Source organism: Anser anser (genome assembly GCF_964211835.1).
Source record: "Anser anser genome assembly, chromosome: 2".
NCBI lineage: Eukaryota > Metazoa > Chordata > Aves > Anseriformes > Anatidae > Anser > Anser anser.
This window is the reverse complement of record NC_139721.1, coordinates 85,328,414-85,341,348: the sequence shown is the minus strand read 5'-3', so window position 1 is coordinate 85,341,348 and position 12,935 is coordinate 85,328,414. Positions and strand designations below refer to the sequence as shown.

General features: G+C 37.5%; 1 long non-coding RNA gene across 1 annotated transcript; it reads right to left on the bottom strand.

Annotated features, from left to right (window-relative positions):
* Nucleotides 1-6,964: 6,964 nt before the first annotated feature.
* On the bottom strand, nucleotides 6,965-12,862 carry LOC310894602. The gene is made up of 3 exons (XR_014580043.1): nucleotides 12,756-12,862; nucleotides 12,168-12,250; nucleotides 6,965-8,459 (listed from the first exon to the last, which is right to left on the bottom strand). It is a non-coding gene; the product is annotated as an uncharacterized lncRNA (long non-coding RNA).
* Between the last annotated feature and the right edge of the window lie 73 nt (nucleotides 12,863-12,935).

The window sequence follows — 12,935 nt, the reverse complement described above, 5'->3', positions numbered from 1 at the left end:
GGTCAAATAAAATTGTACGTATATGGTGTAGTAATAAGCATTGAGTAGTTTGTGAACCTGTAGTACTCAGCCAATTAAGAAACAGGGGAGGAATCTAGTATCGTGTAATAGGGAATATAAGGTTATGATATACTTTTACTGTGCGCTCCTGCTTGCAGGACACCCACTATTGCAATCATGAATAAAATAGCTTCACATCCATAGCTTTTCATCCTGTCTGAAAAAATTATTGAGATTTTTCTCACATAACTAAACCTGTATCTGTTAACTGGACAAATGACAACTTATGCTACATTTTGGTTAGGCTAATAATAAAATCTCAGTTTCATGCATAAGATTTCATGCTTTTTGCTCTGAGCATAATTTTGAGTGTAATAATTTGTAATAGAATATTATTTCTCAAAATAGCTCTATTTAAATACATTTGTCTTTGGGTTTAATTTATATAAACCCAGCTAAAACGGATGTTTTCTTTCCTGGCTTATTTTTTACTATTAGGTTTGTATTTAATCAGTTTAGTATATTTTTGTAACCAGTAATATATCTTTCCATAACAGCAGCAAGTTTATTTCTACATCATTTTTCCCAATGGCAATTAAGGGGGTTAGAAATAATTAATGTAACCTTGTCCTATGACTATCAGTATGGACGATTACAATATAAAGGTACATGCAATAAGAGAGAGAAACCAGTAATTTCCAAAGGCTGTATAAGATATTTTAAGTATCTAAAATATATTCATTCATAAGGAAGAATAAAGTGTTTACAACGATGCTACACCTGTATCTTACAGGCCGATATAGTGATAAGCCTTGTAAAAGGGTGTGCCTTTGGGGCCTCTGACAGTACAGACAAAAAAAGGAAATACATTCATAGATAATTCAGATTGGCCTCAAAGTTGGTACTACAAAAAAGTTAGCTAAGTTGCAAGGTCAAGGTGTCAATTTATCGGTACATTTAACAGCAACAACTGATTACTTAGCTGTAATCCAACTGATCATAAAGAAATTCACAGCTCATCATCAGACTGAAATAAAGAAGTGGAATACTACCTGCTGTGACAAACTGCTCTGAATCTACTTCCTACAAATATGAGGACTTTTAGTCCTAAAATTCTTCGGTAAATATAGAAGTCTGTATTTCTCATCATGATGGCCTCCGGAGACCATCTCAGCATTTAAACAACATAAAAAGTTCATTACCAGAAGCTGAATAAAGCAGTTTCATAGAAAAATAGCAGCTACAGTAAGAAAAGAATTCAAGAAAGAATTCTCATCTGAATTTGTTCATGTTTCCTACAGATTGGGCTTGCTATACGTATACCATGGAAGACCTTAGCAACAGAGATTAGATCTGAGACCACTGCAGTTCCTTATGCAGTGGCTTATGCTAGAACTTAACATCCCTTCTCCTTCTGCACTACAAGCCATGTTTCCTGAAGATGGCATATACCATTTTCAAGCAATTATCCAGCTGCCATACCCGACCAACAATGCAGGGCATCAAAATACACAGTGGTTTGCAAAGGGTTTTTGGCAAATGGTCATCAGTTGGCTTTCCTAATGTTACCTGCTGTACTTTTGGTGAGAACAGTAGTCACAGAAGGTCGCTATTTCCAGTTGCAATATTTTATTTTTTTCTTTTACCTGATTTATTCATCACCGCATTTTCTGAGCTGTAAAATGATGGTTGAGAGGGGATCGATACTATGCTGCAGGCTTGGGATAGCCAAGTGATCTTAGAATTTTATATTAATGGGGTGTTTTCCTAGATGTCTTATGGATCTTACACCAGAATGTGTTTGCTACTTCAGTATAGATAAGTGACAATTACACTCAGAATGATGTGGCCACCTTCATTTGGAACCTCACTACCTCCAGATCTCACTAACTAGATGAGTATAGTCTGATCAGGTATCATATGGGAAAGACTTCTTTATATGCTAATGATATTTCTCAATCCTTATGGCATATTAGTGGAAGGCTTTGTAGACATTGGATTCTCAATCTGCAGTTTTCTGTAAGGCCTTTAAACATTGCTGACAATTGATCACCAAATACAATTAACAGCTCTCATACCAACAAAAAAGTCCAACTGTCTGTGGTGTGAGACAATACAGAGGCTAATAGAGGACTGCAGACATACTTGACATGCATCTGCACACATAGCAGATTGCATCCAGTAAAATTCAGGCTCAGTCAGCAATCAACACTGTATGGAGCCTTGCCAGTGCTTCCATGTCATGACACTCCACAAGCAGTGGCCTTTCTGACCATATAAATGCAAGAGAACTGCCTCTACAGAGAAATCTCTAATTTAGGAGTAAGAAAACTTGCTGTAAACTTTCAGAAAAGATAAAAAACACCAGGAAAAGTAAATATGAGAAAATTAAGCAAAACAGAGCATGTAGAGTTTATATTCAGATGAAATGAATGTATGTGGAATAAGATAGATTTGATGTCTTCAGTGGATTTCTCTATGGGTCTGACCTTGCAGGGATGCTAGCATTCCATCTTTACTACTTGCAAGCCTATGGGCCAAACATTTAAACTGCCAGATCCTAATTTTAATGTAATTCCCATGTTGTATGAACTTTAAGCTCCAGTTCCCCCAGCCCTGTAATTAGAAGAAAATCTGTGCTTCATTTTAGAAGTTCCCAGCTCTCACAGATTTGAAGAAAGGAAGAAGAAATGTTACTCAAATGTGCCCTAAAACATCTGAGGCCAGAAAACAAAACCAAATACAATTTGTTTGAAAATCGTTGTATTTAAGTAAGTCATTATTTTTGCCTGTGCCACACTTGGTTTTATAAGCTTTGTATGCTACACAGGAAATTTTAATCTGTGCCCTGGAGAGCTTTGAAACAGCTAGACTATAAACAGAAGTATCTGTACCTCACAAACCCTATGTAGATACGATGTGCAGTCTCCTTGTACCTTCTACCCTTTTCTTTACAAGAACAGTTACCTGATTATTGAGGATTACAGTTTAGAAGAAAAACAACACAAAGTCTTCCTCCACAAAGTTATTTGGTTTCCTTCTTTTCAGTCATTTAGAATTTTAAAACAAATATTACATTTATTTTCTACCTATGCCAGGAAAACATATTTTTACTTTAATGATGTACAGAGTCTGAATATATATATATACATCCACACATATAAGCCACTTCTTTGTCTCCAGAGTAAAATTTGGATTATAAACTCCTATTTCTTTGCATTCTGAAACCATAGGCTATTTTTCACATCAGAATTAAAAATAGACTTGACTTTGTTTTCTCTTCTCACCTTGAATGTGCTATTTTAGTTAATGGAACAGTACATTTAAAAGAAAGACACAGCCTAATATGATTGCCCTTGATATAAGCTGTCTCCTCAATGAGAAGCTGAGTTTACACGCCTAGCTTTAATTATAATACTGACGTGAATAAAGAAGAATCTTAACAAGTTACTTTTTTTTTTCTATTTTTTAAAATTATTTTACTTCTTAAAGCCAATAATTTTCTTCTCTTTTGCAGTATGAATGTATGGTAGAGTAGCATGACTGGTTTTGTTCTTAATAGTTACCTTTTTTTTTTTATTTTTATAGCTATCATCTCTTTCTTCCATCCAAATTGGAAGTATTTTGAAACTCTATTTCACACTGTGACTAGCATGGAAATAACAGACTCTCTGGGATTACTGTTTGTCTTTCTCCTCTCCACAAGTTAGTAAAATAGACGTTGATCATCAGATTTTTGCCTGTAGCTTCACACCATGGCACTGGTACCTGTTTTTCATTATAACTGATTAAAAGAACATGGGAAAAGTTCTTTTCACAATAAAAACAGACTTCTTAGGTGGTCTTTTGCTGTTGCATAAAAATAAGTTATTTTATTAGCTTAAATTTTGGGTCTGCTGCAGTGAATTGCATCATGGAAGTCTGTCACAGATCTCAATTTTGGGCAGCCTTAGCATCTGCCACTAATCCTCTATTTTATTGTTTCAGTTTTGTCTTCCCTGACCTTGGCATTGAGAGGGTTTACACTGCACACTGAAGACACTTATTTTGAACTTACTCCAGTCTTTTTAGAGCTGAGCCTGGCTGCTGGTAATTCCCTGCTAATACTCCCAAATGCATTACTGTGGACACTGACATTGGGCATGCTCCCAAAGAAGAACAGCTGTTCTTGTAACTCAAAAATACAAAAATATGGATTTGATTCCAAATGAAAGCTAAGAATTTCAAATGAAAATGGTAGGAAACAATTCCAGACCATTTGCAATAATTCATTTCTTTAAATTGCTGCTTTCACAAGCTACAGTTTTCATCAAGATCCCCAAATAATTTTCATACAGATGTTGTTGTATATGTGGACTTGAGTTACCTAGTATACAAGTGATAAGGAAAGTTTATTATGGTAGATGTAAACTTAGACTTTTATACTGCACTGTCTCATTTAGATGGATCTGCAAACATTCCAAGCATGAGTGGTAAACATGGATCTAACACAAATGATGTAAAATCAGGTATGAGCTTCTTGAATCCTTACTACCAACATCTCATGTAGTTTACCTGCATTGACCTCGATCACACTTTCTCCCATAATCTTATTCCTTGCAGACATTTTCACAGAATCACAGAATCACAGAATCAAAGGGGTTGGAAGGGACCTCGAAAGATCATCGGGTCCAACCTCCCTGCCAAAGCCGGCTCCTTAGAACAGGCTGCCCAGGTAGGCGTCCAGACGTGCCTTGAATACCTCCAGAGAGGGAGACTCCACAACCTCCCTAGGCAGCCTGTGCCAGTGCTCTGTCACCCTCACCGTGAAGAAGTTCTTTTGCATGCGACATTTTGGACATCATTGTGAAAGTCATTGGTACAAGGTTTAATCTATTCTGTCATCAGTCATGAGTTTGCTATTTTTATTTCTGCTTGCTGTGATTTTTCAAACTACACTAAAGATCTTCTTAACAACCCATAGAAAACTTCTATGTTGTTTCACAAGTTTTTAACTAAACATTTTAAGCACTTGTCTATATAGGTAAGCTAAGCTAACATGGGTGGATGTAAGTCAACATCTGAGTTAATGAATGCTGTGTCAAGCCTCATATGTGAAGTCCTGCTAAAAGCTTAAATTAATCTCAAGACCACACTAATGATAATATGCACAGCCTGAAAATTGGATCTGTCTCACAGCTGGCCTGTTCAGTGCCTGCGAAGAAGTTTCTATCATTGTTCATTGGGATGACACATGGCAGCAAAGGAACAACCCAGTGCAATGATAACTTTGATGCTCACATCACAACTATATATAATAACTGCATTCACAAAATGAACTGAATTACTCTGACAATTCTTCAGAGCATCTAAATCTACAAATAAACAACTCTTTTTATTAGGGTATATTCTGAGAATCTGGTAGACTGATGTACCTTAAAGTCTGAAAAGTGTTAGTCCATTCACCTTATTGCCTAACAGTGGAGAAAAAGGCATTAGACAGGTCCAGACCCTATTATGTCACAGATCAAATTCCTAGACAGCAATCCAGAAGACCTATTCTCCATAATTTCCTAACTCTCTGAAGTGTCTAAAATGAATAATTGTCTTCATGTTCTGACAGAAATTCTTTGTTCACCTAAATCTCCTCATCTCAGATCTTCCATTTCCTCAGTGCTGTAACTGCAAATGGATATACCAAAGGATACCACCACTGCCATTGCAGCTGCATGCCCCATTCTTTTCAGTGCTTGTCATCCATCCTGGGAAAGGTGGTTCATGTTGAACATTGGGAAACAGAAGCAACAAGACAGGATCTGGTGCTTACATTTTTCTGTCAGAACCTCGCTCAGTACACGGGCTTTCTAACCTGGGATTTTTTGGGGGATATCTTGACTTTCCCATTGACAGCAGATAGTGGATGATTCAAATGAATCTTCACACTGAAATTAAGAAACCTGTTCCAGTGTGCTGGATCTGTCTTCTGTACTCCCTGATAGGAAATTATGTTCAGTGTGCCCAAAAATACTTGCAGAGATTGACAAATTATAAATGGCCATATTGTGTTTTGTTTTTTTGTTTTTTTTTTTTTTTTCCCGAGTTACTTTGTTATTGTCGTGGGTTGACCAACCATGGCCAACAGCCAAGCATATACACATACTTGCTCCCACCACCACTGCCCCGCTGTATGGGAAAGAAAATTGGAAGACTAAAAATAGGAAAACTGGTAGGTAAAGACAAAAAAAAAAAAAAGTTTAATAGGTGAAAAAGAAGAAAAAAAAACAATGCAAAGGAATTTATTCACCACCTCCCACAAGCAGACTCATGCTCAGCTATTCTTCAAACAACGAACGGACACTTCAGAAGCCAAACCCCCAGGTTTTTCCTTCCTCTGCCTCAGTTTTTATTAGTGAGCACAGTGTCGTATGTTATGGAATACCCCTTTGGTCAATTCAGTTCACTTGTTTTGGTGTGTCCCCTTCCAGACTCTTGCCCACCCCAGGCCTATTCACTGGGGGTGCGGAGAGGGAAAAAGAGAAATCTTGATGCTGTGCAGGCATTGTTCAGCAATAGCCAAAACAGTGGTGTGTTATGAACAGTCTTAGCCACAAATGCAAACCCCAAGATCATATGGGCTGCTATGAACAAAGTTAACTTCATCCCATCCAGCCCCAGTACAGTTATTAAAAATGTCCAGCAAATGTATATTTTGGAATATTCATTCACTGAAATTCATTACTTTTACTATAAATGCTAACATACTTGTGTCTGGGAATTTTGATTTTCTCCTTGTTTGTATCCAGCTTTTATAACCTACATGTTGTCATCTCCCTTTCAATTGCACCCATGTAGCTTGAGAGAAGCTAGCCACTCTTTGTAGACTACTTTTTTTAATTTTCAGAGTATTCAAAATTCATCATATAATATATTCTAGTACAGTACAAAGAATAGTATGGTAGCCAATAGATCTGACTCTGTCAGACTAAAAATCACTTTACTCCCATATGCTGAAAAGGGGGTTCATAGATCAGTGCCTAGCTCCATGTTTCAAAACTCTCTATCATGTCAGCAATCGTCAGGCAGCGCCTGGGAAACCAGGCACCAGACTTTTCACATGCAACTGAACGGAAACTAGAAGTAATGATCACTTGCCACTGGATGGTGTTTAGCTTGGGTTTTGTTTGCTGTCATTTGCACAATTATGGCAGTGGAAGGAAAAGTCAATAGCATATAATTCCTAATGGAAGGTTTAGCTTGTTTTTAACTATCGTATTTCCAAAGCTGTTGTAAAGAATGATTGGGTGAAATGGAGGAACTGAGACAATGAATACCATGGCATGCCATTTCTCATTTCTTCTCCTTTAGTAAAATGAGCTATGTTCTAAAAATTCCTCTTTCTGCTCTTCTCTGTTCATATCCACACTAGTTATATCCGGGTTGTTTGTTTGTTTCTTTCCTTTTTTTTTTTTTTTTTGCTATTATTTGTTTTAATCACCTAATTGCATACACGTTTTTCCACAGGAAGATAAAGAGTAATATCATATGAAATTCTGTAGCCAAAAATACAGTGGCTCCACATGAAATTGTTTTTGATAAGATAGCCTCTATCTGTTCAGTCCACAGGAAATTGTTAGCAGAAATTCTCTTAGGATAGAGAACCATTTTTTGTTACTTACACTAAACAATGTCTTGTGCTTATTTTAATAGGCAATTATATCAAATACATAAATCCTGACTTATTAGTGTTCACAGTTCCTGTGCAATAAAAATGTCCTAACTAAATTTTACACTGTTTTAGAAAGGGTATTTCTCAGGCGGCATATTTTCATTTCAAGCAAGTCTGGCTCTTGCACTCAATCTGCCATGGCCCTGAAAACTCTCCTGTTGCCATAATACAATGTCCTATAAATCCACAATGGTAAACTAGTTAAAGCAGACTAGATGCTGTGCTACTTCTAGAATTTTTATTCTGCTACCTCATAAATTCTAACCATTCAGATTACAGCCTAATAAGAAACAGAATTACATTAAAGTCTAGATTGGTAACTAAATTGTGTAGGAAATAAACAAGGAGAAACTCTGGCTGGTTCAAAGAAGTAGAAACTGTAATTAAGCTGCATCTATTTTATAGATCTCACCAAAGAAGGCAGAGAGAACATTAAGAATATGAAAGGTTATAATAGTAAACACATCAATATAAAGGACAATTTGTTACAAGATTTAATTAGCTAACATTAGTAAGTCACTGATCTCTCTCATTTTGCATACTGGATGTTTTATCACAAATCAGACACCAACCAAATATTCTAAGATGTCTTCAGCTACTTAAGGCTTAAAAGCACCTGTCGGTATGTCCCTTAATGTAGGAAGAATACATCCACAGCCTCTGTATTTTGAAGCACCATCTGTATTGAAATGCTCCAATTCTTACTGGAGGATGAGGCCGGAATAATTCCCATGGTTTGGTTCACATTTGATGTCTGGAAGAAAGGGAAAAGTGCATCATGACTTCACATGTATGTTTTTATTGGATACCCTTGGGTAAAATGAGCAAAGGACATGATAAAAGCAAGTTTTGTGTGGAGGCAGGAAGTCATGATGCTTGAGGTCTCCTGAATATCAGCTACTGGGAAATGGCTAAAATTAAGATGGCTAAGAAGTTTTTCCAGGATGACCAAGTTACTAAAGAATCTCTGTCAAGAGAACTTAAGCCATTGTGTTTTCAATTCTAACCACTGTTATGAAGTAGGGACTGCCTTAAGCAAGTGCAAGTGCAATATTGAATATTCTACTAAAATTCATGTGCTACACCCTGTCAAATCCATTTGTCTGTTATTTGGCAGCTGGGGGAAAACTCTGCACATTCTCTGCAGTTTAAAACAAAACTTCGTGTAAGAATATGAACATACATATGGAGTAGAGATTATGGAGTAGAGAATCAGTTGCCTTCAAGATAATTTGCAATTGTTTTCAATATCTTCAAGAAACTGTCAGATGGGTAGATCAATTATGTATCTGCTTTGAAATTAAATTTTGTTTTGAGACTGTTTCCTGACTTGAAGGATTTCAAGATTGTTTTACAGGCACTTTTATAATTAGTGAGAGTGTGAAAAAGACAAAGTAATAAATAAATGAGATGCTGTTATGTGAAAACAAAAACAAGTAATGCTTACCTTGTTCTCTGCTAAGGCTTTACTCTATGCTGTATGTGTATGTTTTCACATAAACCAATCCAAGAAAAATATACCTTCACTTCCACAGACAAAAGAATAAACATACAGGCACAAAAGGACTGTGGGGTCTGTGGGGTGTCTATGGTGCATTTCTTGTTTGTTTGTTTGTTTGTTGGGAGTGGGGGGGATAGTGGGCTGCATTGTGATCTATCATTACTCCATTCTTTTAGCTCCTCTAATTTTGTAAATACAGATACAAGAAATAGCTAAGAGGCAGTAGGTACCCTAACTAAAATCAAAGTAGTTAGATAAACTCCTTTCAACAACTATGTAAATACCTAACCTAAAAAGAAAAAAAAAAAAGGTATGTTTTAAATTCCTTGAGTAATTCCTTAAGTAACACATCCAGTTATGTAATTAACGTTTTGGTGCCCTAAGGACAAGGATTCGTGCTGTTAAGTTCTGGCAGTGATGTGCAACACTAAATTGCAATATTCATTATTATTTCATCAACTACATCATCAACCACAAAAACATAACAAATTTAAAGAAAAAATCTCATAACTCACTTATTTTATTTACAATTTACATCACATAATTGTTATCATCTTCCTCAGTTCATCTGAGGACTCTGTATGGAAATACACCATCATATCCAAATAGAGCTGCAATACTAGTTCTAGTCACACATTACTGAAAAATTACTCTTGCTTCCTTTTAAGTGAAATAGCCATATTTTCCCCTTTAGCAGAATGAGCAGGTTTATTGCCAAAGCAAGCCTTTATCAAGTTTAAAAAAAATAAATGAAAAAATCAAGGAAGAGTATAATAAGTCTTCTTTATAATTAAAGTTCTAATTAAAGTTCAGGCAGTTAAAATCTAAAGCATGAAAGAAAAAGCTAACGTTAAGGTTTAGAAATGTACTCAATACCATTTTTTTCTGAGTCTTCACCAGCAAGTGCTCTAATCACACAAACCAATTCCCAGAAGGCAAGGGCACGGACTGGGAGAATGAAGAACCACCCACTGTAGGAGATCAGGTTTGAGACCATCTAAGCAACTTAAAGGTGCACAAGCCCATGGGAACTGATAAGATGCACCTGAGGGTCCCGAAGGAACTGGAGGATGAAGTTGCTAAGCCACTGTCTATCATATTTGAGAAGTCATGGCAGTCTGGTGAAGTTCCCACTGACTGGAAGAGGGGAAATATAACACCCATTTTTAAAACGGGAAAAAAGGAAGACCTGGGGAACTACAGGCCAGCCAGTCTCACCTCTGTGCCTAGCAATATCTTGGAGCAGATCCTCTTGGAAGCTATGCTAAGGCACAATGAAGTGATTCATGGCTTCAGTAAGGGCAAATCATGCCTGAAGAATTTTTTGGCCTTCTATGACAGGGTTACAGCACTGATGGATACGGGAAGAGCAACTGACATCATCTATCTAGACTTGTGCAAAGCATTTGACATTGCCCTGCACTACATCCTTGTCTTTTAGTTGAAGACACGTGGATTTGATGGACGGACCATCAGGTGGATAAGGAAATGGCTGCATGTTTGCACTCAAAGAGCTGTGGTCAACAGCTTGATGTCCCAGTAGAGACCAGTGACAAGTGGCACTCCTCAGGGGTTGGTATTGGGACTAGCACTATTTAACATCTTTGTTGGCAATGTGGACAGTGAGACTGAATGCACCAACAAGTTTGCCAATGACACCAAGCTGTGTGGTGTAATTGACACATTGAAGGGAAGAGATACCATCCAGAGGGACCTGCACAGGCTTAAGAGGTGGGTCCATGTCAACCTTATTCCACGTGCAAGGCCATGTGCAAGGTCCTGCACCTGGGCTGGGGCAATCCCAAGCACAAATGAAGGTTGAACGGAGAATGGATTGAGAGCAGACCTGAGGAGAAGGACCTGGGGGTGGTGGTTGCTGAGAGGCTTGACATGAACCAGCAATGTGTGCTTGCAGCCCAGAAAGCCAACCATACCCTAGGCTGCATCAAAAGAAGAGTGGCCAGCAGGGTGAGGGAGGTGACTCTCCCCCTCTGCTCTGCTTTCATGAGAGCCCCCCTGGAACACTGCATTGAGCTTTGGGGCCTGCAGCATAAGAAAGACAGGAATCTGCTAGAGTGCGTCCAGAGGAGGGCCATGAAGACGATGAGAGGGCTGAAGCACCTCTCCTGTGAAGACAGGCTGAGGGAGTTGGGGTTATTTAGCCTGGAGAAGAGAAGGCTCTGAGGAGACCTAACAGCAACCTTCCAGTACCTAAAGGGGGCCTACAGGAAAGATGGGGAGGGATCAGGGAGTGCAGTGACAGGAAAAGGGGTAACAGTTTTAAACTAAAAATGGATAGATCTAGATTAGATATTCAGAAGAAATTCTTCACTATGAGGGTGGTTAGGCACCAGATTTGGATGCCCAGAGAAGCTGTGGATGCTCCCTTCTTGGAAGTGCTCAAGGTCAGGCTGGATGGGGCTTTGGGCAACCTGATCTAGCAGAGTAAAGTGCGTGGAACTAGATGATCTTTAAGGTCCCTCAGAACCCAAACTATTCTATGAAACAACTTCTTAATCACTTTAATTTCCTCTGTTTTGAACTATGTTCAAACAATAAAGAAGAAAAAAGAAAGCCGAAATAAAGCCCTTAAGTAATAAATAAAATACTGTTCTTCTAAGATTATATTCTAAGAAAGCAGGTATAAAGAAATGTTGCGTATCTATAAAAGTTATTTGCACTCCTACATGGTGCTGTGGGCATGGTTTGTATTGTAAAATACTCAAGGCCAATATGTGCACCTTCAACTTCAGACCCTGTGCAGACTTCTAACATCAGTGAATTTCACCAAAGTGATCACAGATCAGGTTTGAATCACAGCCTGTGTTACAATCAAATTTTGCTGTAAGCATCTTTACCTTGTCACTATGGTACCTTCATATTAAATTCAGCATTTATTTTATTGGGAAATAAAAAAGAAAAATGCACTCTCTGCCTTTGAACTGATAAAATACTGTTTACCTGAGTTACTGATGCCAAAATACTTTCAGCCTCTCAAAATATTTTGTCTGCTTCCTAGTGTCTTGGGGAGCATGTATTCTTCCCTGTTTTGTGAAGATTAAAATGAAAAATTTTCAGTGCCATTCCTGAAGCGTACATTAATGTGCATGGAAGTAGCGTGCTTTTATGAGTTACAGAGGTTTCCAGGCACGTTGTTAGTCATGCTATTAAGTAAACCTATGCTAATAATGAGCATGCAATATTTTGTTAATTCATGGATTGTCTGATAGCTGGGCATTAGTAAACTTGTACTAAACATGTAGTATATTAGTAAACAAGTCAATTGCTGTTGACCTCAGTGATAATGAAATCATTATATCTATTGCCACTGACCAGAACACTATGTAGGATGTTCCTTACTATAAAGTAGCACAGAACTGGTATATGCTCCCAATAAATTCTGGAAATCAAAATACTAACTTATAACTAAGCCCACTAGTTTTAGTTGGAAAGTACAACTGGTATATTAAAAACAGTCTCTTCTACTGCAATAATTGTATGCCCTGGGCAGGTCAGAACCCCTTGACTAATTAAGGAAAAATGATTTACCTGAGTAACATACTGCTTACTGCCTCTGTTTTCCTCTGGTTGTATCAAAGTTTTCATTTCACAGATAACAGAATTTAATCTATCCAGTTACCGAATAAAGAAAATTCAAAACCTAACCCAAATATATAAGTTAGGATAGGATAGGATATATATTCAATATATAAAGCTCCAGCTGCTCAA